The sequence below is a fragment of the Balaenoptera borealis genome (genome assembly GCF_965194805.1).
Source record: "Balaenoptera borealis genome assembly, chromosome: 9".
In the NCBI taxonomy this organism is placed as follows: domain Eukaryota; kingdom Metazoa; phylum Chordata; class Mammalia; order Artiodactyla; family Balaenopteridae; genus Balaenoptera; species Balaenoptera borealis.
In genome coordinates, this window is record NC_138873.1 from 103,788,637 (window position 1) to 103,813,253 (window position 24,617).

Here is a 24,617-nt window from a genome sequence, read left to right on the forward strand (position 1 = left end):
CCCTCAGGCGACCTACAGGCAGAGGCGGGTCCAAATCCAAAGCTGAACCCCGGGAGCTGTATGAACAAAGAAGAGGAAGGGAAATTTCTCCCAGCAGCCTCAGAAGCTGTGGATTAAAGCTCCACAGACAACTTGATGTACCTGCATCTGTCGAATACCTGAATACACAAGGAATCATCCCAAATTCAGGAGGTGGATTTTGGGAGCAGGATATATTAATTTGTCCCCTTTTCCTTTTTTTGTGAGTGTATATGTGTATGCTTCTGGGTTAGATTTTGTCTGTATAGCTTTCCTCTCACCATTTGTCCTAGGGTTCGGTCCATCCATTTTTTTTTGTTTTTTTTTTTACTTAAAAAATTTTTTTTCTTAATAAATTTTTCTTCATATTTTTTTTCTTATTTTTTATTCTAATACCTTTATTTTATTTTATCCTCTCTCTTTCTCTCTTTCTATTTTTTCTCACTTTTATTCTGAGCTGTGTGGATGAAAGGCTCTTGGGGCTCCAGCCAGGCATCAGGGCTGTGCCTCTGAGGTGGGAGAGCCAACTTCAGGACAATGGTCCACAAGAGACCTCCCAGCTCCACGTAACACCAAACAGCGAAAATCTCTCAGAGATCTACTTCTCAACATCAAGACCCAGCTTCACTCAATGACCAGCAAGTTACAGTGCTGGACACCCTATGCCAAACAACTAGCAAGACAGGAACACAGCCCCATTAGAAGAGAGGCTGCCTAAAATCATAATAAGGCCACAGACACCCCAAAACACACCACCAGATGTGGACGTGCCCACCAGAAATACAAGATCCAGCCTCATCCACAAGAACACAGGCACTAGTTCCCTCCACCAGGAAGCTTACACAACCCACTGAACCAACCTTAGCCACTGGGGACAGATACCAAAAACAATGGGAACTAGGAGCCTGCAGCCTGTGAAAAGCAGACCCCAAACACAGTAATATAAGCAAAATGATAAGACAGAAAAACACACAGCAAACGAAGGAGAAGGGTCAAAACACACCAGACCTAACAAATGAAGAGGAAATAGGCAGTCTACTTGAAAAAGAATTCAGAATAATGACAGTAAAGATGATCCAAAATCTGGGAAATAGAATAGACAAAATGCAAGAAACATTTAACAAGGGCGTAGAAGAATTAAAGAGGAACCAAGCAATGATGAAAAACACAATAAATGAAATTAAAATACTCTAGGAGGGATCAATAGCAGAATAACTGAAGCAGAAGAACGGATAAGTGACCTGGAAGATAAAAGAGTGGAAATAACTACTGCAGAGTAGAATAAAGAAAAAAGAATGAAAAGAACTGAGGACAGTCTCAGAGACCTCTGGGACAACATTAAATGCAACAACATTCGAATTATAGGGGTCCCAGAAGAAGAAGAGAAAAAGAAAGGGACTGAGAAAATATTTGAAGAGATTATAGTTGAAAACTTCCCTAATATGGGAAAGGAAATAGTTAATCAAGTCCTGAAAGCACAAAGAGACCCATACAGGATAAATCGAAAGAGAAACACTCCAACACACATATTAATCAAACTATCAAAAATTAAATATAAAGAAAACATATTAAAAGCAGCAAGGGAAAAACAACAAATAACACACAAGGGAATCCCCATAAGGTTAACAGCTGATCTTTCAGCAGAAACTCTGCAAGCCGAAGGGAGTAGCAGGATATACTTAAAATGATGAAGGAGAAAAACCTACAACCAAGATTACTCTACCCAGCAAGGATCTCATTCAGATTTGATGGAGAAATTAAAACCTTTACAGACAAGCAAAAGCTGAGAGAGTTCAGCACCACCAAAGCAGCTTTACAACAAATGCTAAAGGAACTTCTCTAGGCAAGAAACACAAGAAAAGGAAAACACCTACAATAACAAACCCAAAACATTTAAGAAAATGGGAATAGGAACATACATATCGATAATTACCTTAAATGTAAATGGATGAAATGTTCCCACCAAAAGACACATACTGGCTGAATGGATACAAAAACAAGACCCATATATATGCTGTCTACAAGAGACCCACTTCAGACCTAGGGACATATACAGACTGAAAGGGAGGGGACGGAAAAAGATATTCCATGCAAATGGAAGTCAAAAGAAAGTTGGAGTAGCAATTCTCGTATAAGACAAAATAGACTTTGAAACAAAGACTATTGGAAGCGACAAAGAAGGACACTATATAATGATCAAGGGATCAATCCAAGAAGAAGGTATAAGAATTGTAAATATTTATGCACCCAACATAGGAGCACCTCAATTCATAAGGCAAATACTAACAGCCATAAAAGGGGAAATCGACAGTAACACATTCATACTAAGGGACTTTAACACCCCACTTTCACCAATGGACAGAGCATCCAAAATGAAAATAAATAAGGAAACACAAGCTTTAAATGATACATTAAACAAGATGGACTTAATTGATATTTATAGGACATTCCACCCAAAAACAACAGAATACACATTTTTCTCAAGTGCTCATGGAACACTCTCCAGGATAGATCATATCTTGGGTCACAAATCAAGCCTTTGTAAATTTAAGAAAATTGAAATCGTATCAAGTATCTTTTGCAACCACAATGCTATGAGACTAGATATCAATTACAGGAAAAGATCTGTAAAAAATACAAACACATGGAGGCTACACAATAAACTACTTAACAACGAAGTGATCACTGAAGAAATCAAAGGGGAAATCAAAAAATACCTAGAAACAAATGACAATGGAGGCACGACGACCCAAAACATATGGGATGCAGTAAAAGCAGTTCTAAGAGGGAAGTTTATAGCAATACAAGCCTACATCAAGAAACAGGAAACATCTCGAATAAACAACCTAACCTTGCACCTAAAGCAATTACAGAAAGAAGAACAAAAAAACCCCAAAGCTAGCAGAAGGAAAGAAATCATCAAGATCAGATCAGAAATAAATGAAAAAGAAATGAAGGAAACAATAGCAAAGATCAATAAAACTAAAAGCTGGTTCTTTGAGAAGATAAACAAAATTGATAAACCATTAGCCAGACTCATCAAGAGAAAAAGGGAGAAGACTCAAATCAATAGAATTAGAAATGAAAAAGGAGAAGTAACAACTGACACTGCAGAAATACAAACGACCACGAGAGATTACTACAAGCAACTCTATGCCAATAAAATGGACAACCTGGAAGAAATGGACAAATTCATAGAAATGAACAACGTGCTGAGACTGAACCAGGAAGAAATAGAAAATATGAACAGACCAATCACAAGCACTGAAATTGAAGCTGTGATAAAAAATCTTCCAACAAACAAAAGCCCAGGCCCAGATAGCTTCACAGGAGAATTCTATCAAACATTTAGAGAAGAGTTAACACCTATCCTTCTCAAACTCTTCCAAAATATTGCAGAGGGAGGAACACTCCCAAACTCATTCTATGAGGCCACCATCACCATGATACCAAAACCAGACAAAGATGTCACAAAGAAAGAAAACTACATGCCAATATCACTGATGAACATAGATGCAAAAATCCACAGCCAAATACTAGCAAACAGAATCCAACAGCACATTAAAAGGATCATACACCATGATCAAGTGGGGTTTATTCCAGGAATGCAAGGATTCTTCAATATACGCAAATCAATCAACGTGGTACATTATATTAACAAATGAAGGAGAAAAACCATATGATCATCTCAATAGATGCAGAGAAAGCTTTTGACAAAATTCAGCACGCATTTTTGATAAAAGCCCTGCAGAAAGTAGGCATAGAGGGAAATTTCCTCAACATAATAAAGGCCATATGTGACAAACCCACAGCCAACATCGTCCTCAATGGTGAAAAACTGAAACCATTTCCACTAAGATCAGGAACAAGACAAAGTTTCCCACTCTCACCACGATTATTCAACATCGTTTTGGAGGTGTTAGCCACAGCAATCAGAGAAGAAAAAGAAATAAAAGGAATCCAAATCGGAAAAGAAGAAGTAAAGCTGTCACTGTTTGAAGATGACATGATACTATACATAGAGAATCCCAAAGATCCTACCAGAAAACTACTAGAACTAATCAATGAATTTCATAAAGTAGCAGGATACAAAATTAATGCACAGAAATCCCTTGCATTCTTATACACTAATGATGAAAAATCTGAAAGTGAAATTAAGAAAACACTCCCGTTTACCATTGCAACAAAAAGAATAAAATATCTAGGAATAAACCTACCTAAGGAGACAAAAGACCTGTATGCAGAAAATTATAAGACACTGATGAAAGAAATTAAAGATGATACAAATAGATGGAGAGATATACCATGTTCTTGGATTGGAAGAATCAACATTGTGAAAATGACTCTACTACCCAAAGCAATCTACAGATTCAATGCAATCCCTATCAAACTACCACTGGCATTTTTCACAGACCTAGAACAAAAAATTTCACAATTTGTATGGAAACACAAAAGACCCCAAATAGCCAAAGCAATCTTGAGAGCGAGAAATGGAGCAGGGGGAATCAGGCTCCCTGACTTCAGACTGTATTACAAAGCTACAGTAATCAAGACAGTTTGGTACTGGCACAAAAACAGAAACATAGATCAATGGAACAGGATAGAATGCCCAGAGATAAACCCACGCACATATGGTCACCTTATCTTTGATAAAGGAGGCAAGCATAAACAGTGGAGAAAAGGCAGCCTCTTCAATAAGTGATGCTGGGAAAACTGGACAGGTACATGTAAAAGTATGAAATTAGAACACTCCCTAACACCGTACACAAAAATAAACTTTCAATGGATTAAAGACCTATATGTAAGGCCAGACACTATCAAACTCTTAGAGGAAAACATAGGCAGAACACTCTATGACATAAATCACAACAAGATCCTTTTTGACCCAACTCCTAGAGAAATGGAAATAAAAACACAAATAAACAAATGGGACTTAATGAAACTTAAAAGCTTTTGCACAGCAAAGGAAACTATAAACAAGACCAAAAGACAACCCTCAGAATGGGAGAAAATATTTGCAAATTAAGCAACTGACAAAGGTTTAATCTCCAAGATTTACAAGCAGCTCATTCAGCTCAATAACAAATAAACAAACAACCCAATCCAAAAATGGGCAGAAGACCTAAATAGACATTTCTCCAAAGAAGATATACAGATTGTCAACAAACACATGAAAGAATGCTCCACATCATTAATCATTAGAGAAATGCAAATCAAAACTACAATGAGATATCATCTCACACCAATCAGAATGGCCATCATCAAAAAATCTAGAAATAATAAATGCTGGAGAGGGTGTGGGGAAAAGGGTACCCTCTTGCACTGTTGGTGGGAATGTAAATTGATACAGCCACTATGGAGAACAGTATGGAGGTTCCTTAAAAAAATACAAATAGAACTACCATATGACCCAGCAATCCCACTACTGGGCATATACCCTGAGAAAACCATAGTTCAAAAAGAGTCATGTACCAAAATGTTCATTGCAGCTCTATTTACAATAGCCAGGACATGGAAGCAACCTAAGTGTCCATCGTCGGATGAATGGATAAAGAAGATATGGCACATATATGCAATGGAATATTACTCAGCCATAAAAAGAAACGATATGGAGGTATTTGTAGTGAGGTGGATGGAGTTAGAGTCTGTCATACAGAGTGAAGTAAGTCAGAAAGAGAAAAGCGAATACAGTATGTTAACACATATATATGGAATCTAAGGAAAAAAAAAAAATCATGAAGAACCTAGTGGCAAGACGGGAATAAAGACACAGACCTACTAGAGAATGGACTTGAGGATATGGGGAGAGGGAGGGGTAAGATGTGACAGGGTGAGAGAATGGCATGGACATATATACACTACCAAATGTAAAATAGCTAGCTAGTGGGAAGCAGCCGCATAGCACAGGGAGATCAGCTCGGTGCTTTGTGACCACCTAGAGGGGTGGGATAGGGAAGGTGGGAGGGAGGGAGACGCAAGAGGGAAGGGATATGCGAACATACGTATATGTATACCTGATTCACTTTGTTATAAAGCAGAAACTAACACGCCATTGTAAAGCAATTATACTCCAATAAAGATGTTAAAAAAATAAAATAAAATAAACATACATCTTTCTAGCAACTCTACTCCTATATATTTGTCCAAGGGGGATGGAATATATTCACAAAAAGACACGTATTGAATGTTCATTTTATTTTTTCATAACAGACAAAAACAGTGTAATGGTCTATTAATAGGAGAATAGATATATAGTGTGATATCTTTATTCATTGGAATAGTATATGACAATAAAAATGAATAGCCTATTGATACATGTAGCAACATGAATGTTCCTAAGAAATATTATACTGATTGAAAGATCTTTTATGTAATAGATATAGTGTATTATTGCATTTATATGAAATTTTAGAGCAAATAAATCAAGTGGTGGAAAAGAACTTTAAAACAGTGGTCATCTCTGGAGATAATTGAAGGGGTTCAAATGTATGGTTGGCCAAAAAGTTGGTTCTGTTTTTTCCCATAAGACAGCTCCAGAAGTGTACTTGTCTTTAAGTTCATTCGAAACAATTTTGTTAGATTGTATTGTGACAGCTGTCATATCCGCATGCATTAAAAAAAAAAAACAAAACATCAAAATTGGTGAATTTTTGTGTAGCCATTTTCATATTGAAGATGGAAGAAAAAAAGCAACATTTTCAGCATACTATGCTTTATTATTTCAAGAAAGGTAAAAACGCAACTGAAACACAAAGATTTTTGCAGTGTATGGAGAAGGTGCTGTGACCGATTGAATGTGTCAAAAGTGGTTTGTGAAGTTTCATGCTGGAGATTTCTCACTGGATGCTGATCCACAGTCGGGTAGACCAGTGGATCAAATCAAGACATTAATTGAGAAAAATCACCGTTATACCACGCAGGAGGTAGCTGACATACTCAAAATATCCAAATCAAGCATTGAAAATCATTTACACCAGCTTGGTTATGTTCATCACTTTGATGTTTGGGTTCTGCATAAGTCAAGCGAAAGAAACCTTCCTGACTGTATTTCTGCATGTGATTCTCTACTGAAACTTAAGAAAAATGTTTGTTTTTAAAACAAATTGTGACGGGCAATGAAAAGTGGATACTGTACAATAATGTGGAACAGAAGAGATCGTGGGGCAAGCGAAATGAACCACCACCAACCACACCAAAGGCCAGTCTCCATCCAAAGAAGGTGATGTGGTTTACATGGTGGGATTGGAAGGGAGTCCTCTATTATGAGCTCCTTCCAGAAAACCAAACGATTAATTCCAACAAGTACTGCTCCCAATTAGACCAACTGAAAGCGGCACTTGATGAAAAGCGCCCAGAATTAGTCAACAGAAAATGCATAATATTCCATCAGGATAATGCAAGACCACATGTTTCTTTGATGACCAGGCAAAAACAGTTACAGCTTGGCTGGGAAGTTCTGATTCATCCGCCATATTCACCAGACATTGCAACTTCAGATTTCCATTTATTTTGGTCTTTACAAATTCTCTCAATGGAAAAATATTTCAATTCCCTAGAAGGCTGTAAAACGCACCTGGAACAGTTCTTTGCTCAAAAAGATAAAAAGTCTTGGGAAGATGGAATTATGAAGTTGTCTGAAAAATGGCAGAAGGTAGTGGAACAAAACAGTGAATATGTAGTTCAATAAAATTCTTGGTGAAAATGAAAAATGTGTCTTTTATTTTTATTTAAAAACCGAAGGAACTTTTTGGTCAACCTATAAAATGGCCAGAGGAATTTTCTGGACATCTGTAATGTTCTATATATTTATAGTGTTTTGTGTTACACAGGCATATGCATTTATCATGATCCAATAGTAATCCACTTGATACAAAAACTAATAAAAAATGATTTTATTTATATGATAAAATAGTAATTTTTGTGGAATTAAAATGCATGGTTGAAATTTGTGTATAAAAATTTTTAGCACCAAGGAATTGAAATTAGATAACATGATGAAAATATTGGAGATCGAAGTGCTTTTTAAAGATTCCTTAATTTTCTTATGTTACTGTTTTGTCACCCTCTAAGACACAGTTTCTCTCCACATTGCCTCCCCTGCCATCTCCATTAGATAGTTCTCCTCTGGGTTCCAAATGCATCCTGTGGGTGCATTTTCCACAACATTTCCTCCTTGTATATCTCTTACCACACATTACGAACTCCTCTAGGCCAGAGGAAGTGTGTCATTTATCATTTTCCTTATTGCTAATGCATGGCACAAAATCTACTCATAACAAGCAGTCAGTAAATGATCAGCAAAGCAATACACAGTTATCAGGGATTAAGTAGAACGTTCTTTACATCCTTTTAAAAGTATTGTGCAGCAGTGAGTTCTTCAGCATTGGGTTAAAGTAGGGGTCACAACTTCAAATGCCCATAGTGCCCAGTTAATAAAAATGAGTGAACTGGGGTGAGCCAAATAATTGGTGAATCTGTGTCAAATTGGCAAGATTGTGTCCTGTCTAAAAGGAACCCTATGCCCCCCCCCAAGCCTGCTAAATGTTGTTATCTAGAAACATGAACTGAACGTTCCAAAGCTCCAGAACATCCAGAGACCTTCAGCTTTTACTTACTACCAGTTCCAACTTTACATCTTATATTAATATCTATATCATACATATTACAACCTTTATCTAGTTCTGGTGTGAGAGAAAACAGTTTGTGACTTCTGCTATGGAATTTCTTGGTCTCAAGAAAGTGGTGGTTAAAAACAACCATGTTAGAAAATACTGGTTTTGTGCATTTGGTAAGATAACCTAATTAGTGTAAGTGACAATTCAGGGATTAGATGATGCCTAAAGGGAAATTTTACCATCAGTATGTCATGGCAAAGTATTCAAACTTGCATAAATGAAAATCTAACGATTAAGTGAGTAACACCTCCCAGGAAGGTTTGCACTACTGGTATTCCATAATACAGCTTGGTCTTGAGTATTCATCATTGCTTGGTCTTTTTTGCCAGATTTCCCAAATTTGTCTAATAGGAGTTATTCTCTGCAGGAAAGCATCTCTGATTTCATAACCGATGTCAGAAGAAATTAAGAAATTTATAACCAAAATAACTGGAACACACCTATTCCATAAAGGAAGATACAACTGAATTCCCATGCTACTAGATGTAAATGTTTTTGTTTCTATTTGATTACTCCTTTCCATTAAGTATAATTTGATTCACATTTGTTTTCCATATCTCTTTCTCTTTATATCCTAGAATATCATAATAATTTAATGATTTGGAATTCAATTTAAACTTTTCCCTGACTTCCCAAATTAACCCATAAGTTGATAGGGGAAAAGTTTCGACTGTTTTAACTGTATCTGTTTCCTTATTTTAGGACTTCTAAAAAGCCGTTAAGCCCCTATTTTGTCGAGTTCAGCACATAACACAAGTAACCATTTGAAAAATAAATACTTTCTGAACTTTATTTAAAAGATAGAGCTCTTTAGTCCATGTTTTGACTATTAATAAGAAAAGCACGTGTCTGCGTCCAAAGTGCAAAATCATCTTATCCTTGGAAAATAAAGCCATTGACATAAAAAACAAAAGGACAAAAATAAAGTTACTCCACTGAAAATTAATTTCCTACATTTAGAAATAAATAATATTTAGAGTATCACAAGGGAAAATGAGAGATACGTGATAACATGATATGAATAAGTCATGGAAATATGCTGGTCATTTTTTCTCATATTTTCCAAAGATAATAGTAAATACTAACTGAGTGTTTTTTATGCACTGGGCACAAGGCTAAATACTTTTTATACATTTTCTCAATGAGTACTTGCTATGAGACTATCAGATAGTGTAAGTTCTTGAATTATTACCCTAATTTTTCTAGTAATTTGTACATCAATTATGATATTTTGCTAGGAAATCACCTATTTCTTTAGGTTATCAAATTTGTTCTAAGCAGTGTTCTTTTTATCTCCTGTTTCTATGTGCCAGTCTATCTTCATATTCCTATGATGGTCAAATTTTACATTTTTCCTTTTTAAAATCAGATTCCCAAGGGATTTGTCTATCTGATAGGTCTTTTAAAGAAAAGAGTTCTGAAAGTATTTACCCTTTCTATTATTTGAGGGGTTCTATTTATTAACTTAAACTTTATTTTTATTAATTCTCTGTAATGACTTTTTCTTTTAATTTCTCAGCGTAAGTTTGGAGATTTTTTTCCTTTGTGTTCTAAAATGGTATCATCATTTAATTTCTCAACGTAAGTTTGGAGATGTGTTTTCTCTGTGTTCTAAAATGGTGTCATCATTTAAGAGGTTCGTGTGAGAACCTCTTTCGCTGTGTTCCATAAGTGTTAGTATGAGGTATTCTACCTTTTTTTGTTTCCTAGATATTTCTTATTTTCTTATTGATTTCCTCTTAGTTCCAACGTTTGCCTAGCAGTGTGTTTCTTAGTTTACAAACTGTAGTTAAATTTTCCATGAAAACATAGGTATGTATCTCTCTACACAACATGTTTGATAAATGCCTACATAAGAAAAAAAATGTTTATCACTTGTCTTCATACTTTTCACACCTACTGTTGTGTCCTCCAAAATTATATGTTGAAACCCTAACTGCCAGCTATGCCAGAATGCTACTGTATTTGGCAGTAGGGCCTTTAAAGAGGTAATTAAGTTAAAAGGAGGCTATTGGGACACACCCTAGTCCATTTTGTCTGGAGTCCTTGTACGAAAAGGATATTAGGACATACACAGAGAGAAAAGAGAGGAGGCCTGTATGCACAGAGGGAGGGACCATGTGATGAGGCAGCAAGAGAGGGGCCATCTGTAAGCCAAGGGGAGAGGTCTCAGAGGAAACCAACCTGCTGGCAACTTGATCTTGGACTTCCATCCTCCAGAACTGTGAGAACCTGAACTGGGTAGTTGTTTAAGCTACCCAGCCGACAGGGTTTTGTTATGGCAGCCTGAGTAGACTAATATATCTAGTAAAATGAATAGTATATTTACTTAAGTCCTTTTGAATATTTTTACCTTTGCTTTAATGATTCAACTATAAAATAAGATATCTAAATATAATAGTAGTTACATAATATTAAAGAATAAATAAATTGTCTTTATGAAATTGTTAATGCTATTCATTAAACTACTGATAAATATCTTACTGTGATTTTAGATTTCATGTAACAGACACTTTGCTGCTGCTTTAGCAATTATTAAGCAACAATCTACTTTATGTGGCCATTCACAAGGAAGGATGTAGTTTACACTAACAACTTTATTGAGAAAGATTATTCTTCTCTTTACCATTCTGGAGACATACTAAACATTTTACTACATGTTTCAAAAAGACATTTAGATGTAGTTACATTTTTTCCCATCATGTTCATGGTAGAGTATTTTGGAAAGAAGTTTGAAGAATTGATCACATTATAATTTGGAAGAAAATGAAATTCCTCTTTTCAAATTTGTATACAGCATATTTATAATGTTCTGAATCTACTAGCTTATTTAAGCATTGTGAAAAATATTGCCATGTTTTAGGCAATAAACTATATAAACTATGGCAAGATTTTAGGTCAGTATGTTAGTATAAGAATTTAGGATTTTTTTCCAGTTTATACTATTAATCTAACAAAGACAGGAAGAGTCTTTAAATAATAAACATTTTTCTAGTCTCTGGATTATATATTTTAGTGTAATGACTTGTTCATATTGCCAAATCTTATACCATGAAGAACAACTATAAAACAAACTACGTATACTTCCTCTTTGTGTTGCTTGCATAGTCTCTTTTTGATATCCATTGAAAGCCAACACTTTAAAAGTTAACTTTTAATCAGTGAATTTGCTCAAAAGAGGGATCTGTGGTTAATGTCAGTATTCCAAGACATGTGCCTTTTTTGAGTTACGTTCTATCTACCTAAGTCTTTTGGGATGGAGTTCAAAGAAAAAAATCAAAAGACAATGAAAGCAAATTACTAGTATAGCCTATTCAGTATTGACAGTACACAATTAGTAGTTAATCCATGAGCTGTGATAAGTAAGAATTTTTTTTAATTAATTAATTAATTTATTTATTTTTGGCTATGTTGGGTCTTCGTTTCTGTGCGAGGGCTTTCTCTAGTTGTGGCAAGTGGGGGCCACTCTTCATCACGGTGCACAGGCCTCTCACTATCGTGGCCTCTCTTGTTGCGGAGCACAGGCTCCAGATGTGCAGGCTCAGTAGTTGTGGCTCACGGGCCTAGTTGCTCCGCGGCATGTGGGATCTTCCCAGACCAGGGCTCAAACCCGTGTCCCCTGCATTAGCAGGCAGATTCTCAACTACTGCGCCACCAGGGAAGCCCAGTAGGAAATATTGACTGTAACAATTTATCTATCATTCTGCCCAGTGGGAAGACACTTTCAGATAAGACCTTATATGGGAAATTTCTCTGCTTAACCAAACATGCCAAATATAACACATGCAGTAAAGGATACAATTAGTAGAACACGAATCATCACAAAATAGAGTACTCAGAGTATCTCATATTGCTTCATCATTAAATAAAGAAAAGCATTCTTTTGGTAACCAATTGTATGCCTTACCATAACATATAAGGACTAAATTTCCTTAGGAGTAAAATTATAACAACTCATTTTCGCACCTTTGTGAACAAGGTTAACAAAAGTATGCTCAAAATAACTCTTGTGGTAGGTAGAATTCTAAAATGGCTCTAAGATATCCATCTCCAAGCATTCACACCCTGTATAATACCTTCCATTATTATGAGAGAGCCGAGAAGACCTATAAATATGTAGAATACCACATTATTAGGTTATATATGGCAATGAGGAAATAATTTTGAAGATATAAGTAAGGTCCGTGATCATTTGACTTTGAGTTAAGGACATACCCTGGATGGACATGTCAATATCAGAAGAGATTTTTCTGCTGGCCTTGAGGAAGTTAGCCTCCATGTTGTGGGAAGCACTGTGGAGGAGGTCATGTGGTTAGGAAGGCAGGCTCTCAGAGCTCAGAGTAGTTTCTACATGACAGCCAGCAAGATAATGTGGACTTTAGTTCTACAATCATAAGAAAGGGAATTCTTCAAAGAGTACCTTGAGTCTCAGATGAGATGGTACCCCCAGCTCACACCCTGTGAGTGCAGTTTGTGAGACCCTGAAGAGAGAGCCTAGCTAACCTATGTCTGGACTCCTGAGTCACAGAAACTGTGACATAGTAAGTTTGTGTGGTTTCAAGCTGCTAACACTGTGACAATTTGTTACACAAGAATAGAAAATTAATATAACTTCTATGGTATATTCTGTATAATTCTTATTATATAGTGTGGGTTCAGTCATTTATAACTTTTTTTTTTTTTTTGCTTTAGCTGGAAGTAACATAAAACTCATTGCTAACTGACGTAAATAGTAAAGAAATAAATCACCTCATGAAAATGAAATTACAAATTTAGGTTAGTTCAGGGTTTAAGGATCTTGTAGTTCAACAATGTCATCAGTATTAATTTTCTTTCTAACTCTGAAAATTTCCCCTCACTTGTCATTGACCAGATAGACCTTCAGTTTCCATTGAACCAGTAGGTATTTAGTAATTGTCTGCAATATACAGGGCAATAAAGGAGGCAGGACACAGCTGCTAGCGTCTTTTGTCACCCTGGAGAAGCTAATGTGCTAGACAACAGCTGAGCTGGAAAATCTAAGCAAGGAAGGATAATGAACCAGCAGATTGAAGTTTATAGGTGAATAATAATTTGACTTTGAAGTATCCATATACCAATTACATAAAATGGGAATATCTGGACTGGTAACAGTTTATGTGAAAAAAAATAAAAGAAAGTTTTGGTTGACAAAAATACCATGTGAAATGAAATGCAGCATAGCTGCTTAAAAGCATATGTAATATTAGTCTATATTAATAAAAAAGAAAGTGATATTGTCAACTGATTTTTTCTTTTTGCTCCAGATCTCATGCAGAATGAATATGGTGTCTACTTAGAAGTGTACATGGAATTGTGAAAATCTAGATGGAATTCCAGGGAAGCCAGCCAAATTGAATACAAGTCTAGAAATAGTGTTACATGACAAAAGACTAAGAATTCTAAGGAAGTTATACATGAAAATGAGAACATGTAAAGGAATGCTTATTAACCATTAGTGTTTTCTCAAGTAGACAATCTGCCAAGAAAAATTATGTGTTCCATATCACAAGAAAAAATATTTAAGGAAATTCTGAATGACCATTTATTCAGTATATCACACAAATTATCCTTTCTTTAGGGAGAGGAAATAGGAGGAGTACCACTAAAAGTTTTCTCTAACTTAAATGGCTATATAATTCTCCAACCTTTCCTGAAAAAAAATGAAATTCCTTAGTAAAAGTATTTTTAAAGATCTAAAGACTAAATTCATAATTTGTCAGTCGAAATCTATTTTTCTTTTTCATATGTACCATTCGTTAACAGGTAACATTAGCCTGAAAAATGAAACAAAAGAAAGCAAAGCAAACAAAACATAAACTATGCTTAAACTTTTTAAGGTCCTTTCTTATCATCTTACATCTTTGATGCCCATATGCTTCTTTTTTTCTCTATTTAATTCTCTCCCAAGAATTACATTAATATTACCAAGTATAATATAGTTCAAAAATGGAACTACAAATAATTATCAGCATTACCTCACTGAAAAATTAGGGTCAAGGTTATTAACTTCATAAATGTAGAAGTGGAATCATTTTTAAAACTATTTTCAAACCCCTATTGTACTATCCAATCAATTTACATATCCATACTAAGTGACACTGTAAAGTTGAAGACTTTCTCTGTGGGTTCTCCAGGTTGAATGTTATTATTACTTCATGTTTGCTGTTTTATCCATGTTAGAGATAATTGTGGGAATCATTCATAAGTAATTCTAAAGCAAACCATTGGCCGATCAGTCAACTGGTAGAACTAATATTTAATGTAGTACCCGACAATTCTGAGAGGTTATAAAGACCTGTGATTTACCTGGGTTAATAATATTCATACACAAGCATTTTTTTTTTTTTTTTTTGCTTTTGTTTTTGCTGTAACTGATTTATAATGTCTGTGGTGGGTAAACTCGAAGGTGGTCTTTATGGTCCCCACCTCCTGGTGTTCACAACCTTGTATGATCCCTTTTACCTTGAGTAGGGACAGGACCTATCACTGGCTCTGAACCAGTGATAAGGCAAAGATGAGAAGATGCAAGTGATTATATATATTATGTATGTTATGATACCATGTAAGGTTGTAACAGTCTTCTTGTTATATGACTCTTGTCTGCTGGCTTTGGAGAAGCAAGCTGCCATGTGAACCACTGTATGGAGAGGGCCATGAACAGGTACAGCCAGCAAAGAATTGATGCCCCTAGTTGAGCAGCCTGTAAGGAACTGAATGCTACCAACCATCTAAGGGAGATTGGACGCAGATCCTTCCTGAATTGAGCCTCGAATGAGCTCACAGCCCAATCAACATCTTGATCCAGTGAGACCCTAAACTGAGGACTCATTTGAGCTGTACCTGGATCTTTTACCCACAGAAATTGTGAGACAATGAACATGTGTCGTTTTAAACCACTAAATATGTGGTAGCATCATTATGTACCAATACATAACAAATACAGTGTTTATCTTCAAATATTATATACGGTTGTTTATTAAATATTTATCTGAGTACTTGTTTTTAACTCTATCTGCACTGGTGCCCAGGAAGATGGTTAATTTTCTATCTTATTTTAGTCTGCTTGATGCTACCATGTTTTTACCAACGGTATTGATTTGATTTCTTATAGCAGCCTTCTGCATTCAATTGTTAAACGCAGTGTGAAATGACGAGGGTGATTATCAGTGACGTTTCTGTTTAAAATCCAATAAACAAATTGAGAAGAACACCTCTGGGTAATTTTTTAAGCACAGTGTATTCATACAAAAAAAAAAAAAAACTCTTTAGAGTGTTAATTACATGACCTGCTGTACCCTCTGGTTTTTAAATATCACTGTTAAATAGATGAAACTATTATGGTCATTTCTTCACCCCACAAATGACCTTTTACATCTTTAAAAGACACATTATTATCATCTGATGTCATTCAGAGTATTTCCATTTATTTTGCATTTAGCCCATCAGAATGATTGCCTAAAGATATATCTTGCCTCAATATTAGCTGCACTTTGTGCCACTGAGCTGGTGTCCATCACAGATTGCTTTAAGATGCACCTGTTCATTTGTATGTCTTAATTGCTTAACAGTATATAAGTTCATGGAAAATGGGGTTTAAGCCCTGTATTTCTTTCAAACCTCATAGTGCTAGCAACTGTAAAGATATACCTAAATAGATGTTTTTCTTGTATGATCACATGATTAATCATTTAATAATTTATTATCTTCAGAAATCCTAAAGCATTTTCATTTTTAAAAAGAAAATAGAAAACCATGTAATGGAAGGTAAAAGGGAAGAAAAATGTTTTAAAATGATTGACAAATGTAGGGAATAAAAAAGAAAAATATGCAAAGGAAAGGAGGCAGGAAGGAATAAAGGAAGGAAGGGAGGGAAGGAAAGAAGAGAGAAGTAATGATAGAAGGAAAAATAGAAAGAAAGGAAAGAAAATGTGTTTTAATAGTTTTATCTTCTACATGGAAATGACTGGTTTATTATAGCTAATTCCAAAGTAGATCATCTCTGAAGAAATGTTTTTACTGAATAACTACAATGACATTATTTATAGATCAGTTTTATAATGACAAGTTTAATAATTAAAAAAATCATATTATAGCCTCTGTTATTGGGTAATTATTAACATATCTCTTCTAAATTATAGTAGTATATGAGCAAAGGAGGAGTGATGAGAGTAGGAGGATTTTTAATACTTGGAATAATTTTTGAATAGTCCCTTGACTAAGTACTGTTTAATTACACCCATTAAGCATTCCCAGTGCTTGATAACTAGAGCAGATTATTTTATCCAACTGAAATGTTAAAAAATGGACATCAGAGTCTGAAATTTGCATCATGGTATATAATTCTACTGATTAGTAAAATAGCAATTTTCAGGGTGATTTCTTTCCATATTTAAATGAAATAAACCCCTCAACCAAAATTATGGTTCACCAGGGATTAAAAAGGTCACATTAGTCAAAAAATAAAATATTATTTTGTTATATCATTTCAAGACAGGAATAATGAAGGTGCTATGAGTAATTGATATCTGGGTTTAGAAATCAAAATAAGTGCACATATTACATCTTGAAACATGGACAATACAGCACAGGTGTGCTGTATTTTCTAAGTATATAAGGTGTTATACATAACACCTTATATGGTCTGAGGAATTCAAAATCATGTCACCTCTTTAGAATTGTAGAAAGGTACTATGTCTTTGCAGGGAAAAGTTCATTTTATTTCAGTCCACATTCTCTCAGTGTTTCCACTGACAGTTCACTATTACCTGTGCTTTATCTAGATTAAGCCTTAACATAACTCTTTCATCAAAGCTACTATCCTGACATGTAGGTGACTGATTCTAATGCAACTGATCAAAAGAAGACAATGGAATGGCTGTCCTACCACACCAACAGTTCTACAACCCAACATGTACCATTAATTCCTCCAGAGCTTTCAAATTTGACATTGAACAGGCGGTTTCACCAGGTACAACCCTGAAGTGATTACCATTACTGAACATGCCAAATGGATCAGTAGAATGTTGGCCTGAATTCTTTCTTTCCAACTGTGGAGTTTGAGAATAAATGGGTATTAGAAACACTTACTGAAATTCATGGTTTAATTTTTTGGCTAGCTTTGTAGGCACTGTCTTGTATGTCATTAACTCTACAAAATGATTATTTTTTAAGTTAATTGATTTTCTTTGTTCATTTAAAATTGTTTTACAAGCATTGTCTTCAGATATTTCAGTGACAGATTCAATGAAGAACATTTATTCAGTTATTCATTCAACAGGGAGTTATTTGTCAACTATGTGACAGGCACTGCATTGTAGATAAAAGTGAAGCAAGAAAAAAAATCCTGTCTAGAAGCTTATGTAGTAGGAGAGATTGATAAGTAAACAAATAGGTAAAATAAAGTGTGATACATCTTCAATAAAGAGTGAGCTTAACTCTGCTTGGCAGGTTCAAAGAAGGTAATAGCTAAGCCAAGTTTTGAATAACACCAGGAAGGCTACTGAGTAGAGAAGACTTTTGGGCAAAGGGCTGCTCTAAAGCATTAAGATTTGGGGACTACACTGCACTGTGGGGACTGCAAGAGTTTGGTAATGTTAAAGCTTTGCTTTAATGAATATGAATACAACAAGAAATGACACTAGAAAGTTTCCAGATCATGAAGATTTCTTGTATGAAATGTCTAGGTATTTCATAGGCAGTAAAAAGACATTTAAACATTTTCATCAAGAGAGTAACATGGAAGGGTTGGGTGTTAGAAAAATCAACTGAGCTTTAGTCTGATGATTTTTAGTTATTCTAAGTTTTACCTTCTTTTCGAACTAAGCCAGTGGCAGAGAAAATGGTGAGGGGAGGAAGAGAGAGATTAGAGATAGTAAAGAGACATAATTAACAGGGCTTAATGCCTAATTAGATTTAGTTGTGGAAGAGGAAGAAGAGTTTTAATAATAATAATAATAGTAATAATAATTATAATAAGAGTAATAATTATTATAATAATAGGACTGCTCCAGAAGCTAATCTTTCCGTTTGATTATATTGTATTCCAGAACAATTAAATCGTCAAAGATTAGAGAGACTTTCTCATTCAGTTTTTACCCACTATTTCTTAGGAATGGTTCAGTTGTCTAAATTTTGTCTCATTTAACTATACCTCACATTCTCATAATACTAGATCTCCGCCCCTAATGCATGACTGTAAGTCATATATTCTCTCATATACTCCTGTTCTCATATTTTTTGGATTTCCTCTTTCCAGTTTCAACCTCCTTCTGCTGCCTTCACTCCCAAAGTTTTCCACTTTGCTCTCTCAAAATTTCATTCCACAGTTAACAAACTTAACTGTATCATTATTGCTGAATATTTCTTCAGCTGAATCTTCACTCTTTAAGAACCCATTGATTAATCTGTAGACCCCTAACTTGATATGATAGCTGCATAAAGCAAAATAGACAAAAGTTTGGAAGCAGAACATGTTTCTCTGGCTCAGTCAGAAGCTTTTGCCTTTACTATGTCTTCTTAGCTCCACTGAACATTTCAGAAATGTGCTAATAGATGCCAAAGATTTATTTCAAAAATTATTTAATTAATAATAAATCTAAATATTGAAAAATTCTTCATCAGACATATTATTTTATAATATGAAAGAAATGTAGATCTTATGTGACAATCAAGACTCAGCTGCCATGTCTTGGCTCACTGATGTTTTTGTCCTTTGTATAGGAATGCAGATTGATTTTCATAACAAAATGTCAACATTTGTAGGTGACTTTCTTTTTTAAAAATAGTTAACTAATATTTTCTTAATTCAATTCAAATATGCTCTATTTGGTTGAACAGAAAAATGATGGGGTTTAAAAATTTCTGGAAAGTTGTTCACAACCTGGATATTTCCAGAGGAGTGTGCTGTGATTTGAAAAAAAAAAAAAAAAAAATGTGTCTCAAATTTTTATTCCAGTTAAAATAATGAGACTGTATGCTATCCTACAATTTCTATTTACATTTCTAATTTTATTTCTGCAAAAAAGAAGTATTATAAAGATAATACAATGCTCTCTTTCTACCTTTATGAATTTGCATCATGGAAACATTTCTAATTTAGAAGAATGAATCATTATTGTATTCCAACACTGAAAGGTCTATAAAGCACTTTTTATTGTGGTAATAACACTTAACTTGATATCTACTTCCTTAACAGAATTTTAAGGGCACAGTACAGTAACTTTAACTGTAAGCATAATGTTGTACAGCTCTCTAGAACTTACTCATCTTTCATAACTGAAACTTTATAGCTGTTGAACAGCAACTTCTTCATTCCCCCTCCCTACAGCCCTTGACAACCACCATTCTACTCTTTGTTTCTATGAGTTTGACTAATTTAGATACCTCATATAAGTGGAGTCATTTGTCCTTCTGTGACTAGCTTATTTCACTTAGTAGTGTCTCCCAGAGAACTGATGCTGCAGAAATAATTTTTTAGAAACCATCATAAGACATTATTATGAACAATTATAAGCCAACAATTTAGATAACCTAGGAGAAATGTATGCATTCTTGGAAATACACAACCTATGAAGACTGACTCATGAAGAAATAGAAAATCTGAGCAGGCCAAAAGTGAGTAAGGAGGTTGAATCAGTAATTAATACTTCAGAATAAAGAAAAGTTCAGGACAAGATAGCTTCTATCAAACTTTTTAAGAAGAATTAATGCCAATCCTCCTCAACTGCTTCCAACAAATAGAAGAGAAGAAAACACTTCCAAACTCATTTTATGAAGCCAGTATTATCCTGAAACCAAAGCCAGAAAAAGACACTACAAGAAAAGAAAAACTACAGGCCAATATTCGTAATGAACATAGATGCAAAAATCCAAAATGAAACTGTATTCTACAGCACATTAGGAGAATCATACACAATGATCAAATGAGATTCATCCCTAAGATACAAGAATGGTTCAACATACATAAATCAATCTGTTAATATATCACTTTAACAGAATGCAGGGTAAAAAAAATCACATGATCATGTCAGTAAATGCAAAGAAAACATCTGACAAAATTCAACATGAATTCATGATAAAAACTCTTCACAAACTAGATATAGAAGGAGCTTACCTATCGAGCATTCTGAATCCCAACCACCAAGCTTGCAACCAGGAAACTTTTAAATGTCTGGGGAGAGTTATTGTTGTTGTTAATATTTGTTATTATTTCGTTTGTATTTTAAAGAGTAGGGACATCTCACTGAATATTCTGGGAAAACTTGAGTTCTCTTTAGCTCTCTATTTTGGGCTCCCCCCTTCATGTTGGAAATCCTCCTCACATGCCACATGACCCTTGCCTCTTTCTTCAATTGAGTTATAAGGGACTAAAAAGTCTTTTGAAAGAACTCTGTGAGTGAGAAAAATTTATTAATTGTTGAGCTTTATTACAGCTAGCTAGAATAGCCAAACTTCTTTTTATATGAGGACCTCTACTATCTAAATCTGCCGACCTTTTTATTCTGAACTTTTTCAGTTTCTTTAGATAAGGGTTATCTAATGCCTTGACAGGGTATTCTGGATATGGATACATGAAGAGAACTCTAGGTATGTCATATACTTAATGCCCCTGTTTCAGCTCCTTTATGTTTGCATTCAAATCGCAGATGACATGATCTTACATATTGAAAACCCTACAGGCTTCACAGCCAACAACAAAAACAACAAACTGTTAAAACTAATAAAAAATTCAACAAAGTTGCAGGATATAAAATCAACATACACAAATCAGCTGTGTTTCTATATACTAATAAGGAATTATCCAAAAGGAAATTATGAAAAAAAATTCTATTTACAATAGCAACAAAAGAATAAAATTCTCAGAATAAACTTCAGCAAGGAGTTAAGTGACTTGTACACTGAAAACTATAAAATGCTAATGAAATAAAGGCACACACAAATCAATGGGAAAACGTCTTTATTCATGGATTGGAAGAATTAATATGGTTTAAATGTCCATATTACCCAAAGTGATCTACAGATTCAATGCAATCCCTATCAAAATCACAATGGCATTTTTACAGAAATAGAAAAGCAATAGAAAAATAGAAGAGAAGAAAACATAGAAGAAATAGAAGACAAGAGAAGAAATTTCTAACATTCATGTGGAAGCATAAAATACACCAAATAACCAAAGCAATTTTGAGAAAAAAGAACAAAGCTGGAGGCAGCATACTTCTTGATTCCAAAATATATCACAAAGCTATAGCAATTAAAATGGTATGGTCCTGGCATAGCAATAGACATATTGACCAATGGAACTGAACAGAGAGCTCAGAAATGTTTACTATTATATACTCAACTTATTTTTGACAGGGCGCTAAGAATACAACATGGGGAAAGGATAGTCTCTTCAACAGATAGTGTTGAGAAAACTGTATATCCACATGCAAAAGAATGAAATTGGATCTTTATCTCCTAACAGACACAAAAATCAATTCAAAATTTATTAATGATTTAAATGTAAGACTGAAAAGTATAAAAATTCTCAAAGAAAACGTTAAGAGGAAACTTCTTGATATTGGTTTTGACATTGGTTTCTTGAATTTGACACCAAAAGCACAGGCAACAATATCAAAAATAAACAAGTGGGACTACATCAAACTAAAAAGCTATGTGGAGCAAAGGAAACAATCAACAAAGCAAACAGGCAACCAACAGTTTGAGAGAAAATATTTGTAAACCATATATAAGACAAGGGACTGATATCCAAATTATGTAAGTATTGCCTACCAATGAATATAAAAAAAATCCAATTAAAAATGAGTAAGGGAATTGAATAGACATTACTCCAAAAAAGCCATACAAATGGCCGGCAAGCATATAAAAAGGTGCTCAACTTCCCTAATTATCAGGGAAATGCAGATCAAACCCACAGTGAGTTATCACCTCACAGTTGTTATGGTAGTTATTTATATGAACAAAAAAAAGGGGGGGAATAACAAGACTTGGCGAGCATGTGGAGAAATTGAAAACCTTATATATTGTTTGTGGGAATATAGTATGGTGCAGCCACTATAGAAAACAGTATAGAGTTTCCACCAAAAATTAAAAATAGAACTACCAGAGCAATTCCACTCTTTGGTATATAGCCAAGAGAATTGAAATCAGGGTCTCAAACATTATCTGCGCCCCTCTGTTAATTGCAGCATTATTCATAATATCCATGATATGAAAACAACTCAAACATCAATCTACAGATGAATAGATGAAGAAAATATGGCATATATATACAATGGAATATTATCAGCCTTACAAAAGAAGGAAATCCTGCCATTTGCCTAAACATGAATGAACCTAGAGGAGATTATGTTAAGTGAGATAAGCCAGTCACAGAAGGACAAATACTATATGATATCACTTCTGTGAGGTTCTAAAATAGTTAAATGGATAGTAAGAGAGAATGGAAGAGTGGTTTCCAGGGGCTGGGAGAAGGTGGAAATGTAAATTTTTTTCAATGTGTATAAAGTTTCAGTTAGCCTGAAAAACAAGTTCTAGAAATTTGCTGTACAACATAATACCTCTAGTTAACAAGACAGTGTTGTGCACTGTAAAATATGTAAAGAAGATAAAGCTTATGTTAATTCTTCTTACATGAAAAAGAAAAAAGTGCAAAAGAATGAAACGAAATTTTTGGATGTGATAGATGTTTAGTACCTTGGTTCTGGTGATGGTATCAACAGTGCATGCATATGTCCAAACTCATTAAAATATATTTATTAAATATGTGGAATCCTTGTAAGTCAATATATCACAATAAAGATAAAAAAATATTTTATTTAAAAAAAACTAAAAAAAAAAAAAGTTGTCATTTTGGCTAAATTCCTGTACCTCTAGTCTTTTATGTGTGGGGAAGGGGTATCCTCTGACTAAACCAACTCCAGTGGCACTTGAAATTAAAAAAAAAAGTAAACACATTTTCAAACCACCCCTTGCTTTCAGTACCCATAAGCACTATTTATTACCAAACCTTTCCTGAATTTTTCTAAGGAAATCCAATTGCTTCTCATTGGTATCTGCTTTTGTAGGTCCTTTCTTGGCTTATGCTTTCACAAGCTCTCTCTATTCTCTGCTTACTTGTGTTGTGGTTTGTTATTGCAGATATCCTAGTTTTGTCAAATATGGAATTGTATTTATTTTCCTTACTTTTAAACATTAAAAGAGAAAGGATTTGCCTTATGTATTGAGGTGCTCCTATGTTGGGTTCATAAATATTTACAATTGTTATATCTTCCCGGATTGATCCCTTGATCATTATGTAGTGCCTTCTTTGTCTCTTGTAACAGTCTTTATTTTAAAATCTATTTTGTCTGATATGAGAATTGCTACCCCAGCTTTCTTTTGATTTCCATTTGCATGGAATATCTTTTTTGCATCCCCTCACTTTCACTCTGTATGTGTCCCTAGGTCTGAAGTGGGTCTCTTGTAGACAGCATATATATGGGTCTTGCTTTGTATCCATTCAGCCAGTTTATGTCTTTTGGTTGGAGCATTCAATCCATTTACATTTAAGGTAGTTATCGAGATGTATGTTCCTATTACCATTTTCTTAATTGTTTTGGGTTTGTTATTGTAGGTCTTTTCCTTCTCTTGTGTTTCCTGTCTAGATAAATTCCTTTAGCATTTGTTTTAAAGCTGGTTTTGTGGTGTTGTATTCTCTTAGATTTGCTTGTCTGTAAAGGTTTAAATTTCTCTGTAGAAACTGAATGGCATGCTTGCTGGCTAGAGCAATCTTGGTTGTAGGTTTTTCCCTTTCATCACTTTAAATATGTATTGCCACTCCCTTCTGGCTTGCAGAGTTCCTGCTGAAAGATCAGCTGTTAAACTTATGGGGATTTCCTTGTATGATATTTGTTGCTTTTCCCT